The sequence below is a fragment of the Schistocerca americana genome, chromosome 1, assembly GCF_021461395.2.
Source record: "Schistocerca americana isolate TAMUIC-IGC-003095 chromosome 1, iqSchAmer2.1, whole genome shotgun sequence".
Taxonomy (NCBI): Eukaryota; Metazoa; Arthropoda; class Insecta; order Orthoptera; family Acrididae; genus Schistocerca; species Schistocerca americana.
In genome coordinates, this window is record NC_060119.1 from 99,102,359 (window position 1) to 99,117,513 (window position 15,155).

A 15,155-nucleotide genomic window follows, 5' to 3' on the forward strand; every position below is an offset into this window, starting at 1 on the left:
GATAAGTAGTTTGGACAAGAAGAGAATAGAAGCTTTTGAAATGTGGTGCTACAGAAGAATGCTGAAAATTAGGTGGGTAGATTACATAACTAATGAGGAGGTACTGAATAGAATTGGGGAGAAGAGGAGTTTGTGGCACAACTTGACTAGAAGGAGGGACCGGTTGGTAGGATATGTTTTGAGGCATCAAGGGATCACAAATTTAGCATTGGAGGGCAGCGTGGAGGGTAAAGATCATAGAGGGAGGCCAAGAGATGAATACACTAAGCAGATTCAGAAGGATGTAGGTTGCAGTAAGTACTGGGAGATGAAGAAGCTTGCGCAGGATAGAGTAGCATGGAGAGCTGCATCAAACCAGTCTCAGGACTGAAGACAACAACAACAATATAATGCTTAAACTTCCAATCCCTAATTATTAACATTATTGATGATTGTAATCATTACCATCAATTACTATTCTGCAGTGTAAAGCCCTTTCTCACACTTTGCCGTTCACAACAGTTTTAAATTATAGGAGTTTCATGTCACTTTACGCTGTAGTAGCCACGCAGTCCCGTGAGCCATCAGGACTGTGAATATGGAAAAGCGAAGCGAGTAATGTAAGTTTTCTTTGATCGACATCAGGGGATCGTAAGCAGTTCCGTATCAGATTGAGCGCAAAGATTCGTAACGTCCAGCATTAATATTTAGAGATTAATTGATTAAGAAACCTTTCTTACAATGCTAAGGATCTTACCTCTATATAGTTACAATTTCACTTACTAAAAAGAACGAATATACTGTTAGGAACGTTGCCGGATATCTCGTCGTATCACGGAAGTGCGCCCTTCGCAAACAGGCAGAGAACAATAACACACTATCTGATGCTGTCTAGTTATACCGTCCATGATGTGAACACATATTATTAACGACTGCTTGATTTCAATTAAGAAAATGATTAAAAGTTTAATTTTGGCTGCAGAAACGATAATCTGAACTGAAGAAATAAGGAAGCACATACTGTTTTGTCAATACTGAGGTGCTCTAAATGTTATAATCGGATTCCGAGATCGTTTCAGTGATTAATGACTTTAGACTGAGTCTCGTATAGGACTGACAGTGATAAAGAAGGTTTTCCTCATTTTGATTTGGGTTAATAAGTGACGGAAGACATTATTGTAGCGTCGTGGTAGCGTTCTGACAGGCACTCCAAACTTAACTGCTTCAAATCGTGTTGGAAGCCATTGCCTACGGAAAAGAAATTCAGTAGGAACCTCGAGACAGCTGTAGACGTTATGAGGTAAACAAGCCTCCATGTGGTTATTCAGAGAAGAATCGATTGCAGTTTGCTACAATTTATCTTGGCGGCTCATTAAACGTGTCGGACGCAGTAATGTGTGATAGCAGGAAATTCTTCTCTTTTCTATTGCAACAATTTTTAAGAGGGAAACACTGCAACGCATTCACCTACCTCTCTTTTACTAGGTCGGCATTTCAGTCTTTTCTACTTCTTGCAACCCAGAAGAGGACGTCTACTTTCATTCTACCATCAATTACTTCCGCTAAATGTCCGATTACTGCGAACTCAGACACATTACAATGGTAATTATGTCGACTACGTTTGTAATTGCCCTAATGAAATACTCTTTCCCTCACTGAGAAACTCTCAATTTTTAAAATGGTTTTTGCACCAAACGGCCATTTCATACTGCCGTAAGTCAAAGCTGTTAAGACACACATATTGCAATGGTTTATTTTCAAACGCATTCCAAATTTGGTTTGAAAACTGTTTATTTCTTTTGCTGAAAATGCACTCACTATCTGAAACTATCTCAAATTTAAAAAAAAAAAAAAAAAAATAAAGCCTCATAACTGATTCTATGAAATCATTACGCAATTATCCTGTCTTCTTTTTTATGTGTTTATTGTGTGTGTATTATCATTTATTATAATTGATTTTCAGTTATACATTCGTACTTGATCTTTCAGGTTGTTCTGTCCCTTGCTGAAGCCTATGTACAACAACAAAAATCACTGTTGCATCATCAACGAAACAAATGTCTCTGAAAAATGGACCAGGGACATGAATTTTTTTTCGAGGCTCGGGATGTGAAAAATTACTCTAAGACTAACTATGCTGAGATGAAATCTGATTACCTGACGCCTGCAGATCATCAATTCTGAACGTTCTGCCATCCTGTTGGAGTCTAACGAATATTGTAATCGTGGAATATATCATTCTGTCACTGAGGTTTTTTCCATTATAAACGTGTGTAATATCTTTCATTTATGATTTAAGATTTTAATTCTAATTCAAATGTAATATGTGTTTTACTTTTTTTATATCAACCCGAAACTTCACCATAAATGTACATGTACGTGAGTTTCAAGTCTTATTTTAATATATGTTCTTTGTATTTTACGTATATTAAAACGTAAATCCTGTGTAATAATCAAGTGCTTTGGTCTGGTAAACGAAAATTGATGTCTGTAATTTTACCGAGAAGATGCAGTAGTTGAAAGAGAGCAGAGAGGACATGTCAGTTGTGCAGATTCTCGTAGAAAAGTGTGTAGAACAATATCAGTGACAGTACACGGTCAAGTCAATAATTCTTGGTTTTGACTCAAAGACGAAATGACTTGGTGAGCTACAGCGACAGCAGACAGTGCAAAATTGATTGTTGAACAACTTTTGTGCTATGGAATAGGCACTTAGGGAAGTTTATTAATTTGTTTTGAGGACCAAACACTGTTCCAGTTGAAAGTTCGAATAAATTGATGGCACAGAGCACAAATAAATTATTATGTGTGTCCGTTGTTAAAACTGAAACTGTGTGTTCATCAATCACCATGTTATCAGCTTCTGTGAACAGCAGATCATTTGCCAAGCTGGAGATCAATGTCCCATAGCTGATGCCGTCACTACAGACACGGGTGAGGAGAAAAACAAAGTCATTGAGCCGCTATTTTCTCAACAAAGTACTGCTTAGGGTGTATAAGTAAATTTAGCAGCATGTCAGCGATAGTATTTTATCGTATATTATACCGAAGTACACGAGAACCATGTTAATTATTCCGAAAGTTAATAAGAAAACTATATAAGTGCTTCCAGAATGAGATTTTCACTCTGCAGCGGAGTGCGCGCTGATATGAAACTTCCTGGCAGATTAAAACTGTGTGCCCGACCGAGACTCGAACTCGGGACCTTTGCCTTCCGCGGGCAAGTGCTCTACCAACTGAGCTACCGAAGCACGACTCATGTCCGGTACTCACAGCTTTACTTCTGCCAGTACCTCGTCTCCTACCTTCCAAACTTTACAGAAGCTCTCCTGCGAACCTTGCAGAACTAGCACTCCTGAAAGAAAGGATATTGCGGAGACATGGCTTAGCCACAGCCTGGGGGATGTTTCCAGAATGAGATTTTCACTCTGCAGCGGAGTGCGCGCTGATATGAAACTTCCTGGCAGATTAAAACTGTGTGCCCGACCGAGACTCGAACTCGGTCCCGACTTCGAGTCTCGGTCGGGCACACAGTTTTAATCTGCCAGGAAGTTTCATATCAGCGCGCACTCCGCTGCAGAGTGAAAATCTCATTCTGGAAACATCCCCCAGGCTGTGGCTAAGCCATGTCTCCGCAATATCCTTTCTTTCAGGAGTGCTAGTTCTGCAAGGTTCGCAGGAGAGCTTCTGTAAAGTTTGGAAGGTAGGAGACGAGGTACTGGCAGAAGTAAAGCTGTGAGTACCGGACGTGAGTCGTGCTTCGGTAGCTCAGTTGGTAGAGCACTTGCCCGCGAAAGGCAAAGGTCCCGAGTTCGAGTCTCGGTCGGGCACACAGTTTTAATCTGCCAGGAAGTTTTATATAAGTGCTGTTAGATGTATCACAGAGAAAGTTAAGATATCTCCCGCAGTCTTATACTTCGTGTTACTGTATAAGTTACGCAAGAAACCCCTTCGCCCTCGTGGGTCAGCTTGGATCCGCGAGAGTAATTTTCAATACGAGTGTGTATCCGAGCCGTATCGTTGCAGTTTTTGTTCTGCCCTTCAGTGTTCGTACAGCTGCCGCTTCGGCGTTGATATGTTAGTAGCTACTGCCTGAGGATAGCTTAGAAGCCCTGGGTCAGCGTAGACCCCCCGTGCCGCGCCCCCAGCCGCGCTAGGCGGACCCATGAGCACTATGGAGAGGCTTGCGGAGCAGCCTTAACGAGCCTCCCACCTCACTCTTCGGGGAGAAAACGCCGCTCATCCTGACCTCCTGTCGCACATAATGCTCCGCCCACCCTGCAGTGGGCGAAGGATCGCTTGAATCGTGGTCAGCTTGGATCCGCGAGAGTAATTTTTAATACGAGTGTGTATCCGAGCCGTATCGTAGCAGTTTTTGTTCTGCCCTTCAGTGTTCGTACAGCTGCCGCTTCGGCGTTGATATGTTAGTAGCTACTGCCTGAGGATAGCTTGGAAGCCCTGGGTCAGCGTAGACCCCCCGTCCCGCGCCCCCAGCCGCGCTAGGCGGACCCATGAGCACTATGGAGAGGCTTGCGGAGCAGCCTTAACGAGCCTCCCACCGTCACTCTTCGGGGAGAAAACGCCGCTCATCCTGACCTCCTGTCGCACATAATGCTCCGCCCACCCTGCAGTGGGCGAAGGATCGCTTGAATCGTGGTCAGCTTGGATCCGCGAGAGTAATTTTCAATACGAGTGTGTATCCGAGCCGTATCGTTGCAGTTTTTGTTCTGCCTTCAGTGTTCGTACAGCTGCCTCTTCGGCGTTGATATGTTAGTAGCTACTGCCTGAGGATAGCTTGGAAGCCCTGGGTCAGCGCAGACCCCCCGTGCCGCGCCCCCAGCCGCGCTAGGCGGACCCATGAGCACTATGGAGAGGCTTGTGGAGCAGCCTTAACGACCCTCCCACCGTCACTCTTCGGGGAGAAAACGCCGCTCATCCTGACCTCCTGTCGCACATAATGCTCCGCCCTCCCTGCAGTGGGCGAAGGATCGCTTGAATCGTGGTCAGCTTGGATCCGCGAGAGTAATTTTCAATACGAGTGTGTATCCGAGCCGTATCGTTGCAGTTTTTGTTCTGCCCTTCAGTGTTCGTACAGCTGCCGCTTCGGCGTTGATATGTTAGTAGCTACTGCCTGAGGATAGCTTGGAAGCCCTGGGTCAGCGCAGACCCCCCGTGCCGCGCCCCCAGCCGCGCTAGGCGGACCCATGAGCACTATGGAGAGGCTTGCGGAGCAGCCTTAACGAGCCTCCCACCTCACTCTACAGGGAGAAAACGCCGCTCATCCTGACCTCCTGTCGCACATAATGCTCCGCCCACCCTGCAGTGGGCGAAGGATCGCTTGAATCGTGGTCAGCTTGGATCCGCGAGAGTAATTTTCAATACGAGTGTGTATCCGAGCCGTATCGTAGCAGTTTTTGTTCTGCCCTTCAGTGTTCGTACAGCTGCCGCTTCGGCGTTGATATGTTAGTAGCTACTGCCTGAGGATAGCTTGGAAGCCCTGGGTCAGCGCAGACCCCCCGTGCCGCGCCCCCAGCCGCGCTAGGCGGACCCATGAGCACTATGGAGAGGCTTGCGGAGCAGCCTTAACGAGCCTCCCACCTCACTCTACGGGGAGAAAACGCCGCTCATCCTGACCTCCTGTCGCACATAATGCTCCGCCCACCCTGCAGTGGGCGAAGGATCGCTTGAATCGTGGTCAGCTTGGATCCGCGAGAGTAATTTTCAATACGAGTGTGTATCCGAGCCGTATCGTAGCAGTTTTTGTTCTGCCCTTCAGTGTTCGTACAGCTGCCGCTTCGGCGTTGATATGTTAGTAGCTACTGCCTGAGGATAGCTTGGAAGCCCTGGGTCAGCGTAGACCCCCCGTCCCGCGCCCCCAGCCGCGCTAGGCGGACCCATGAGCACTATGGAGAGGCTTGCGGAGCAGCCTTAACGAGCCTCCCACCGTCACTCTTCGGGGAGAAAACGCCGCTCATCCTGACCTCCTGTCGCACATAATGCTCCGCCCACCCTGCAGTGGGCGAAGGATCGCCTGAATCGTGGTCAGCTTGGATCCGCGAGAGTAATTTTCAATACGAGTGTGTATCCGAGCCGTATCGTTGCAGTTTTTGTTCTGCCCTTCAGTGTTCGTACAGCTGCCGCTTCGGCGTTGATATGTTAGTAGCTACTGCCTGAGGATAGCTCAGAAGCCCTGGGTCAGCGTAGACCCCCCGTGCCGCGCCCCCAGCCGCGCTAGGCGGACCCATGAGCACTATGGAGAGGCTTGCGGAGCATTCTTAACGACCCTCCCACCGTCACTCTTCGGGGAGAAAACGCCGCTCATCCTGACCTCCTGTCGCACATAATGCTCCGCCCACCCTGCAGTGGGCGAAGGATCGCTTGAATCGTGGTCAGCTTGGATCCGCGAGAGTAATTTTCAATACGAGTGTGTATCCGAGCCGTATCGTTGCAGTTTTTGTTCTGCCCTTCAGTGTTCGTACAGCTGCCGCTTCGGCGTTGATATGTTAGTAGCTACTGCCTGAGGATAGCTTAGAAGCCCTGGGTCAGCGTAGACCCCCCGTTCCGCGCCCCCAGCCGCGCTAGGCGGACCCATGAGCTCTATCGAGAGGCTTGCGGAGCAGCCTTAACGACCCTCCCACCGTCACTCTTCAGGGAGAAAACGCCGCTCATCCTGACCTCCTGTCGCACATAATGCTCCGCCCACCCTGCAGTGGGCGAAGGATCGCTTGAATCGTGGTCAGCTTGGATCCGCGAGAGTAATTTTCAATACGAGTGTGTATCCGAGCCGTATCGTTGCAGTTTTTGTTCTGCCCTTCAGTGTTCGTACAGCTGCCGCTTCGGCGTTGATATGTTAGTAGCTACTGCCTGAGGATAGCTTGGAAGCCCTGGGTCAGCGTAGACCCCCCGTCCCGCGCCCCCAGCCGCGCTAGGCGGACCCATGAGCACTATGGAGAGGCTTGTGGAGCAGCCTTAACGACCCTCCCACCGTCACTCTTCGGGGAGAAAACGCCGCTCATCCTGACCTCCTGTCGCACATAATGCTCCGCCCTCCCTGCAGTGGGCGAAGGATCGCTTGAATCGTGGTCAGCTTGGATCCGCGAGAGTAATTTTCAATACGAGTGTGTATCCGAGCCGTATCGTTGCAGTTTTTGTTCTGCCCTTCAGTGTTCGTACAGCTGCCGCTTCGGCGTTGATATGTTAGTAGCTACTGCCTGAGGATAGCTTGGAAGCCCTGGGTCAGCGCAGACCCCCCGTGCCGCGCCCCCAGCCGCGCTAGGCGGACCCATGAGCACTATGGAGAGGCTTGCGGAGCAGCCTTAACGAGCCTCCCACCTCACTCTACGGGGAGAAAACGCCGCTCATCCTGACCTCCTGTCGCACATAATGCTCCGCCCACCCTGCAGTGGGCGAAGGATCGCTTGAATCGTGGTCAGCTTGGATCCGCGAGAGTAATTTTCAATACGAGTGTGTATCCGAGCCGTATCGTAGCAGTTTTTGTTCTGCCCTTCAGTGTTCGTACAGCTGCCGCTTCGGCGTTGATATGTTAGTAGCTACTGCCTGAGGATAGCTTGGAAGCCCTGGGTCAGCGCAGACCCCCCGTGCCGCGCCCCCAGCCGCGCTAGGCGGACCCATGAGCACTATGGAGAGGCTTGCGGAGCAGCCTTAACGAGCCTCCCACCTCACTCTACGGGGAGAAAACGCCGCTCATCCTGACCTCCTGTCGCACATAATGCTCCGCCCACCCTGCAGTGGGCGAAGGATCGCTTGAATCGTGGTCAGCTTGGATCCGCGAGAGTAATTTTCAATACGAGTGTGTATCCGAGCCGTATCGTAGCAGTTTTTGTTCTGCCCTTCAGTGTTCGTACAGCTGCCGCTTCGGCGTTGATATGTTAGTAGCTACTGCCTGAGGATAGCTTGGAAGCCCTGGGTCAGCGTAGACCCCCCGTCCCGCGCCCCCAGCCGCGCTAGGCGGACTCATGAGCACTATGGAGAGGCTTGCGGAGCAGCCTTAACGAGCCTCCCACCGTCACTCTTCGGGGAGAAAACGCCGCTCATCCTGACCTCCTGTCGCACATAATGCTCCGCCCACCCTGCAGTGGGCGAAGGATCGCCTGAATCGTGGTCAGCTTGGATCCGCGAGAGTAATTTTCAATACGAGTGTGTATCCGAGCCGTATCGTTGCAGTTTTTGTTCTGCCCTTCAGTGTTCGTACAGCTGCCGCTTCGGCGTTGATATGTTAGTAGCTACTGCCTGAGGATAGCTCAGAAGCCCTGGGTCAGCGTAGACCCCCCGTGCCGCGCCCCCAGCCGCGCTAGGCGGACCCATGAGCACTATGGAGAGGCTTGCGGAGCATTCTTAACGACCCTCCCACCGTCACTCTTCGGGGAGAAAACGCCGCTCATCCTGACCTCCTGTCGCACATAATGCTCCGCCCACCCTGCAGTGGGCGAAGGTTCGCTTGAATCGTGGTCAGCTTGGATCCGCGAGAGTAATTTTCAATACGAGTGTGTATCCGAGCCGTATCGTTGCAGTTTTTGTTCTGCCCTTCAGTGTTCGTACAGCTGCCGCTTCGGCGTTGATATGTTAGTAGCTACTGCCTGAGGATAGCTTAGAAGCCCTGGGTCAGCGTAGACCCCCCGTTCCGCGCCCCCAGCCGCGCTAGGCGGACCCATGAGCTCTATCGAGAGGCTTGCGGAGCAGCCTTAACGACCCTCCCACCGTCACTCTTCAGGGAGAAAACGCCGCTCATCCTGACCTCCTGTCGCACATAATGCTCCGCCCACCCTGCAGTGGGCGAAGGATCGCTTGAATCGTGGTCAGCTTGGATCCGCGAGAGTAATTTTCAATACGAGTGTGTATCCGAGCCGTATCGTTGCAGTTTTTGTTCTGCCCTTCAGTGTTCGTACAGCTGCCGCTTCGGCGTTGATATGTTAGTAGCTACTGCCTGAGGATAGCTTGGAAGCCCTGGGTCAGCGTAGACCCCCCGTCCCGCGCCCCCAGCCGCGCTAGGCGGACCCATGAGCACTATGGAGAGGCTTGCGGAGCAGCCTTAACGAGCCTCCCACCTCACTCTTCGGGGAGAAAACGCCGCTCATCCTGACCTCCTGTCGCACATAATGCTCCGCCCACCCTGCAGTGGGCGAAGGATCGCTTGAATCGTGGTCAGCTTGGATCCGCGAGAGTAATTTTCAATACGAGTGTGTTCCGAGCCGTATCGTTGCAGTTTTTGTTCTGCCCTTCAGTGTTCGTACAGCTGCCGCTTCGGCGTTGATATGTTAGTAGCTACTGCCTGAGGATAGCTTGGCAGCCCTGGGTCAGCGTAGACCCCCCGTCCCGCGCCCCCAGCCGCGCTAGGCGGACCCATGAGCACTATGGAGAGGCTTGCGGAGCAGCCTTAACGAGCCTCCCACCTCACTCTTCGGGGAGAAAACGCCGCTCATCCTGACCTCCTGTCGCACATAATGCTCCTCCCACCCTGCAGTGGGCGAAGGATCGCTTGAATCGTGGTCAGCTTGGATCCGCGAGAGTAATTTTCAATACGAGTGTGTATCCGAGCCGTATCGTTGCAGTTTTTGTTCTGCCCTTCAGTGTTCGTACAGCTGCCGCTTCGGCGTTGATATGTTAGTAGCTACTGCCTGAGGATAGCTTGGAAGCCCTGGGTCAGCGTAGACCCCCCGTGCCGCGCCCCCAGCCGCGCTAGGTGGACCCATGAGCACTATGGAGAGGCTTGCGGAGCAGCCTTAACGAGCCTCCCACCTCACTCTTCGGGGAGAAAACGCCGCTCATCCTGACCTCCTGTCGCACATAATGCTCCGCCCACCCTGCAGTGGGCGAAGGATCGCTTGAATCGTGGTCAGCTTGGATCCGCGAGAGTAATTTTCAATACGAGTGTGTATCCGAGCCGTATCATTGCAGTTTTTGTTCTGCCCTTCAGTGTTCGTACAGCTGCCGCTTCGGCGTTGATATGTTAGTAGCTACTGCCTGAGGATAGCTTGGAAGCCCTGGGTCAGCGTATACCCCCCATCCCGCGCCCCCAGCCGCGCTAGGCGGACCCATGAGCACTATGGAGAGGCTTGCAGAGCTTCCTTAACGAGCCTCCCACCTCACTCTTCGGGGAGAAAACGCCGCTCATCCTGACCTCCTGTCGCACATAATGCTCCGCCCACCCTGCAGTGGGCGAAGGATCGCTTGAATCGTGGTCAGCTTGGATCCGCGAGAGTAATTTTCAATACGAGTGTGTATCCGAGCCGTATCGTTGCAGTTTTTGTTCTGCCCTTCAGTGTTCGTACAGCTGCCGCTTCGGCGTTGATATGTTAGTAGCTACTGCCTGAGGATAGCTTGGAAGCCCTGGGTCAGCGTAGACCCCCCGTCCCGCGCCCCCAGCGTCGCTAGGCGGACCCATGAGCACTATGGAGAGGCTTGCGGAGCAGCCTTAACGAGCCTCCCACCTCACTCTTCGGGGAGAAAACGCCGCTCATCCTGACCTCCTGTCGCACATAATGCTCCGCCCACCCTGCAGTGGGCGAAGGATCGCTTGAATCGTGGTCAGCTTGGATCCGCGAGAGTAATTTTCAATACGACTGTGTATCCGAGCCGTATGGTTGCAGTTTTTGTTCTGCCCTTCAGTGTTCGTACAGCTGCCGCTTCGGCGTTGATATGTTAGTAGCTACTGCCTGAGGATAGCTTGGATGCCCTGGGTCAGCGTAGACCCCCCATCCCGCGACCCCAGCCGCGCTAGGCGGACCCATGAGCACTATGGAGAGGCTTGCGGAGCAGCCTTAATGAGGCTCCCACCTCACTCTTCGGGGAGAAAACGCCGCTCATCCTGACCTCCTGTCGCACATAATGCTCCGCCCACCCTGCAGTGGGCGAAGGATCGCTTGAATCGCGGTCAGCTTGGATCCGCGAGAGTAATTTTCAATACGAGTGTGTATCCGAGCCGTATCGTTGCAGTTTTTGTTCTGCCCTTCAGTGTTCGTACAGCTGCCGCTTCGGCGTTGATATGTTAGTAGCTACTGCCTGAGGATAGCTTGGAAGCCCTGGGTCAGCGTAGACCCCCCGTCCCGCGACCCCAGCCGCACTAGGCGGACCCATGAGCACTATGGAGAGGCTTGCGGAGCAGCCTTAACGAGCCTCCAGCCTCACTCTTCGGGGAGAAAACGCCGCTCATCCTTACCTCCTGTCGCACATAATGCTCCGCCCACCCTGCAGTGGGCGAAGGATCGCTTGAATCGTGGTCAGCTTGGATCCGCGAGATTAATTTTCATTACGAGTGTGTATCCGAGCCGTATCGTTGCAGTTTTTGTTCTGCCCTTCAGTGTTCGTACAGCTGCCGCTTCGGCGTTGATATGTTAGTAGCTACTGCCTGAGGATAGCTTGGAAGCCCTGGGTCAGCGTAGACCCCCCGTCCCGCGCCCCCAGCCGTGCTAGGCGGACCCATGAGCACTATGGAGAGGCTTGCGGAGCAGCCTTAACGACCCTCCCACCTCACTCTTCGGGGAGAAAACGCCGCTCATCCTGACCTCCTGTCGCACATAATGCTCCGCCCACCCTGCAGTGGGCGAAGGATCGCTTGAATCGTGGTCAGCTTGGATCCGCGAGAGTAATTTTCAATACGAGTGTGTATCCGAGCCGTATCGTTGCAGTTTTTGTTCTGCCCTTCAGTGTTCGTACAGCTGCCGCTTCGGCGTTGATATGTTAGTAGCCACTGCCTGAGGATAGCTTGGAAGCCCTGGGTCAGCGCAGACCCCCCGTGCCGCGCCCCCAGCCGCGCTAGGCGGACCCATGAGCACTATGGAGAGGCTTGCGGAGCAGCCTTACCGAGCCTCCCACCATCACTCTTCGGGGAGAAAACGCCGCTCATCCTGATTTCCTGTCGCACATAATGCTCCGCCCACCCTGCAGTGGGCGAAGGATCGCTTGAATCGTGGTCAGCTTGGATCCGCGAGAGTAATTTTCAATACGAGTGTGTATCCGAGCCGTATCGTTGCAGTTTTTGTTCTGCCCTTCAGTGTTCGTATAGCTGCCGCTTCGGCGTTGATATGTTAGTAGCTACTGCCTGAGGATAGCTTGGAAGCCCTGGGTCAGCGTAGACCCCCCGTGCCGCGCCCCCAGCCGCGCTAGGCGGACCCATGAGCACTATGGAGAGGCTTGCGGAGCAGCCTTACCGAGCCTCCCACCATCACTCTTCGGGGAGAAAACGCCGCTCATCCTGACCTCCTGTCGCACATAATGCTCTGCCCACCCTGCAGTGGGCGAAGGATCGCTTGAATCGTGGTCAGCTTGGATCCGCGAGAGTAATTTTCAATACGAGTGTGTATCCGAGCCGTATCGTTGCAGTTTTTGTTCTGCCCTTCAGTGTTCGTACAGCTGCCGCTTCGGCATTGATATGTTAGTAGCTACTGCCTGAGGATAGCTTGGAAGCCCTGGGACAGCGTAGACCCCCCGTGCCGCGCCCCCAGCCGCGCTAGGCGGACCCATGAGCACTATGGAGAGGCTTGCGGAGCAGCCTTACCGAGCCTCCCACCATCACTCTTCGGGGAGAAAACGCCGCTCATCCTGACCTCCTGTCGCACATAATGCTCCGCCCACCCTGGAGTGGGCGAAGGATCGCTTGAATCGTGGTCAGCTTGGATCCGCGAGAGTAATTTTCAATACGAGTGTGTATCCGAGCCGTATCGTTGCAGTTTTTGTTCTGCCCTTCAGTGTTCGTACAGCTGCCGCTTCGGCATTGATATGTTAGTAGCTACTGCCTGAGGATAGCTTGGAAGCCCTGGGTCAGCGTAGACCCCCCGTGCCGCGCCCCCAGCCGCGCTAGGCGGACCCATGAGCACTATGGAGAGGCTTGCGGAGCAGCCTTACCGAGCCTCCCACCATCACTCTTCGGGGAGAAAACGCCGCTCATCCTGACCTCCTGTCGCACATAATGCTCCGCCCACCCTGCAGTGGGCGAAGGATCGCTTGAATCGTGGTCAGCTTGGATCCGCGAGAGTAATTTTCAATACGAGTGTGTATCCGAGGCGTATCGTTGCAGTTTTTGTTCTGCCCTTCAGTGTTCGTAGAGCTGCCGCTTCGGCATTGATATGTTAGTAGCTACTGCCTGAGGATAGCTTGGAAGCCCTGGGTCAGCGTAGACCCCCCGTGCCGCGCCCCCAGTCGCGCTAGGCGGACCCATGAGCACTATGGAGAGGCTTGCGGAGCAGCCTTACCGAGCCTCCCACCATCACTCTTCGGGGAGAACACGCCGCTCATCCTGACCTCCTGTCGCACATAATGCTCCGCCCACCCTGCAGTGGGCGAAGGATCGCTTGAATCGTGGTCAGCTTGGATCCGCGAGAGTAATTTTCAATACGAGTGTAAATCCGAGCCGTATCGTTGCAGTTTTTGTTCTGCCCTTCAGTGTTCGTACAGCTGCCGCTTCGGCGTTGATATGTTAGTAGCTACTGCCTGAGGATAGCTTGGAAGCCCTGGGTCAGCGTAGACCCCCCGTCCCGCGCCCCCAGCCGCGCTAGGCGGACCCATGAGCACTATGGAGAGGCTTGCGGAGCAGCCTTAACGAGCCTCCCACCTCACTCTTCGGGGAGAAAACGCCGCTCATCCTGACCTACTAACGCACATAATGCTCCGCCCACCCTGCAGTGGGCGAGGGATCGCTTGAATCGTGGTCAGCTTGGATCCGCGAGAGTAATTTTCAATACGAGTGTGTATCCGAGCCGTATCGTTGCAGTTTTTGTTCTGCCCTTCAGTGTTCGTACAGCTGCCGCTTCGGCGTTGATATGTTAGTAGCCACTGCCTGAGGATAGCTTGGAAGCCCTGGGTCAGCGCATTCCCCCCGTGCCGCGCCCCCAGCCGCGCTAGGCGGACCCATGAGCACTATGGAGAGGCTTGCGGAGCAGCCTTACCGAGCCTCCCACCATCACTCTTCGGGGAGAAAACGCCGCTCATCCTGACCTCCTGTCGCACATAATGCTCCGCCCACCCTGCAGTGGGCGAAGGATCGCTTGAATCGTGGTCAGCTTGGATCCGCGAGAGTAATTTTCAATACGAGTGTGTATCCGAGCCGTATCGTTGCAGTTTTTGTTCTGCCCTTCAGTGTTCGTACAGCTGCCGCTTCGGCGATGATATGTTAGTAGCTACTGCCTGAGGATAGCTTGGAAGCCCTGGGTCAGCGTAGACCCCCCGTGCCGCGCCCCCAGCCGCGCTAGGCGGACCCATGAGCACTATGGAGAGGCTTGCGGAGCAGCCTTACCGAGCCTCCCACCATCACTCTTCGGGGAGAAAACGCCGCTCATCCTGACCTCCTGTCGCACATAATGCTCCGCCCACCCTGCAGTGGGCGAAGGATCGCTTGAATCGTGGTCAGCTTGGATCCGCGAGAGTAATTTTCAATACGAGTGTGTATCCGAGCCGTATCGTTGCAGTTTTTGTTCTGCCCTTCAGTGTTCGTACAGCTGCCGCTTCGGCATTGATATGTTAGTAGCTACTGCCTGAGGATAGCTTGGAAGCCCTGGGTCAGCGTAGACCCCCCGTGCCGCGCCCCCAGCCGCGCTAGGCGGACCCATGAGCACTATGGAGAGGCTTGCGGAGCAGCCTTACCGAGCCTCCCACCATCACTCTTCGGGGAGAAAACGCCGCTCATCCTGACCTCCTGTCGCACATAATGCTCCGCCCACCCTGGAGTGGGCGAAGGATCGCTTGAATCGTGGTCAGCTTGGATCCGCGAGAGTAATTTTCAATACGAGTGTGTATCCGAACCGTATCGTTGCAGTTTTTGTTCTGCCCTTCAGTGTTCGTACAGCTGCCGCTTCGGCATTGATATGTTAGTAGCTACTGCCTGAGGATAGCTTGGAAGCCCTGGGTCAGCGTAGACCCCCCGTGCCCCGCCCCCAGCCGCGCTAGGCGGACCCATGAGCACTATGGAGAGGCTTGCGGAGCAGCCTTACCGAGCCTCCCACCATCACTCTTCGGGGAGAAAACGCCGCTCATCCTGACCTCCTGTCGCACATAATGCTCCGCCCACCCTGCAGTGGGCGAAGGATCGCTTGAATCGTGGTCAGCTTGGATCCGCGAGAGTAATTTTCAATACGAGTGTGTATCCGAGCGGTATCGTTGCAGTTTTTGTTCTGCCCTTCAGTGTTCGTACAGCTGCCGCTTCGGCATTGATATGTTAGTAGCTA

At 53.2% G+C, this 15,155-nt stretch overlaps 1 non-coding gene across 1 annotated transcript; it reads right to left on the minus strand.

Moving 5' to 3' along the window:
• Positions 1–3,156: 3,156 nt before the first annotated feature.
• On the minus strand, positions 3,157–3,231 carry Trnap-cgg. Its single transcript has one exon. It is a non-coding gene; the product is annotated as a tRNA-Pro (tRNA).
• Between the last annotated feature and the right edge of the window lie 11,924 nt (positions 3,232–15,155).